General features: G+C 34.9%; 1 pseudogene; it reads right to left on the bottom strand.

The window, feature by feature from the left end:
- Positions 1–989: 989 nt before the first annotated feature.
- LOC141541138 (small ribosomal subunit protein uS2 pseudogene) lies at positions 990–1,830 on the bottom strand (annotated as a pseudogene).
- Positions 1,831–2,465: the final 635 nt, after the last annotated feature.

Below are 2,465 nucleotides of genomic sequence, written 5' to 3'. Positions count from 1 at the left end.
GACACCAAATAACACAATACTAATATAAAACAAATGTACACACAATTTTAAAAAAATCTATTTTATTTCACATCTAGCTATTTACTTAGAAAGATGAACTTATTTGCTCTGAGAAATTGATTTGTAACTGGGAACAGTATTTAATGTAATATTTTAGCTTTTAAGATATTTCACTATAGATTTCTTTACTCCATTTATTTGAATAAACTGGTATTTGGATGGATTGTTTCAGTTCTTCACATTTTCATTTAACAAATTTATGACCTTTTTTTTTTGAAATGCGTTTTATTTGTATGTTGTTTTTTTTTGGCAGCTCTGTGTAGCAATTTTTCAAAACATAACACATACTTCAAGATCATTAGAAGAGATTAAAATTGGATTTAGCTACTATAATTCATCTCTTTTATATGTGTTTAGAATTTATTTCTTGAAATAGGTTTCTTACTGTCTGATTCATTCTCAGATCTTAGTTATATCTAATACTATTACATGGGGTTGAAAGCAAATGACAAGATCAAGGTTTAAATATGTATGGAGGCAAGACCAAAGTTCAAAGAAAGAAAGGGTCAGTGCTAAGGGGAAGTGATTAGATTACAATATCAGAAAATCTCAAAATTAGAAAGAATTTATGAGTAATATTGTATAGTCTATACCAGACCAACATTCTCCTAGTAGGTGCTTGTCTTTTCCTTTTTCTTCTTCTTTTTTTTTTTCTTTGCTTGAAGACTTCTATAGAGGGGAAATCCTCTTCCCCTCCTTCTTCCTTCCCTCTCCTTCTTCCCTTCCAATCTCTTCTCCTCTTTCTCCTCCTCTCCTCCCACATTTTCCTCTCCTTCCTTCCCTCCTCTCCTTCCCTGTCTCCTTCCCTTCCTTCCTTTGCTTCTCCTCCTGTCCCTCCTTTCTGTCCTTCTTCCTTTCCTTTTTTTTTTTTTTAAAGAAACCAAGTATTTGGTATCCATCCAACACTATTAGAACATTATGGGTAAAACTTAAGACCACTCTTTGGTGGTGCCTACCCACTCAGTGGCCTGAGCAATAGGAGCTACTGAGTAGTTCTCAGAATTCAGCTGAACACTCCAGTTTTCAGTAGGGAATTGCTTAATGTGCACAGATGGCACCTGTACTCCTTCAGACCAATCAGCCACTTCTAAATGAGTAGCAGTGAATTCTGGGGTAGGTGCAGTTCATTTACTCTGAAACTCTTCCTTTGTCACTTCCTTCTCAGCTGCAGCCTATTCTTAATTTTCAGTCTCCTCTAGATCCTTATGGAAGTAAAGATCAGGCATAACCTTCCATGGGTGTTCATGGAACATAGTAGTATGCATATGTAGGACTTCATGGGCCAGCATCCATCATATCAGACCCACTGAACTTACTTGCTTGTTGTTGCTTGGAATGACAATGTGCACAGTGAAGTGGTTAATCTGTTTTTGTACAATTCAATGGTTGAGAGGTTAACATATGATGCTTCTGTCAGAGGCTGGCATTCTGTCCAAGAATCAGTGACCACCAGGAGATGAGATTCCCTGAAAGCTGCTCAGATGTGGTTCATGACACACAACCTAGTGTGAAACATCCAGCAATAGGTGTAGTATCAGTGGCAGCAGTAAATTTCAGAAGAGCTTGCTGTTCAGGGTCTTGGATGAGATGACATTAGCATCAACTGGCAAGTTCTCTTTAAATTAATTATGTAGCTACCACCACTCTTTCTTTTGTAGCTATATTGTTCCATTTGGAAATCTAAATTGATGTCACCCAAATGGTTCTTGCAACAAGGAATTTGACAACCTCTTTCTCCTTCATCTGCAAAACTTTTAGAGCTCTGGACATGTAAAAATTTTTCTTTAACATTCTGATGGAAACCAAAGACAATGTCATATGGATCCCTCTTCTGGGCAACACAGAAAGGTCTTGTGCTATTCTTAAGAAGGAGACTATTGGGCTGTTGATAGAAGAATAAAATTGTTTTAAAATTACTTGTATAATTAGAGTTGAAGTGTTGATTAATGAATCAGTGTTGAAGACAGAGCAGTCTAAACTAGCTAAGGGCTGTGAAGACAGCAATATATTTTATAGTTTTGGGACCTCTTGTTCTGGCTCTTATCCTTCTACTTCAGTACCCACCCACTTTGTAACTATGAAGGAACAGGTCCTCTCTTTTGCCAAATATTTCCTGACTGTTGGCATCACAGATGCTTTAACTACAAGCTGGATGGCACAGAATGACAGAGTAAAATTATTAAATATTAGCTAAATTTATGATTTATTTAATATAAGTTAAATAAATATAATTGAATTATATTTATAATAAGAATAAATGAATATAATATAAATTATATAAATATAATTAATTTATTTAATGTAAATTAAAATCTTAAATAAAGAAGTACTGTTGATAAGGGGTACCCAGGCATAATGAATTGTATAGTTATATTCCAAAGAATAAGGATGGGTAACTTAAATCA

This window comes from Sminthopsis crassicaudata, chromosome 4 (assembly GCF_048593235.1).
Source record: "Sminthopsis crassicaudata isolate SCR6 chromosome 4, ASM4859323v1, whole genome shotgun sequence".
In the NCBI taxonomy this organism is placed as follows: Eukaryota; Metazoa; Chordata; class Mammalia; order Dasyuromorphia; family Dasyuridae; genus Sminthopsis; species Sminthopsis crassicaudata.
The sequence above is the reverse complement of the archived record's forward strand: the minus strand, read 5'-3'. Positions and strand labels throughout refer to the sequence as shown.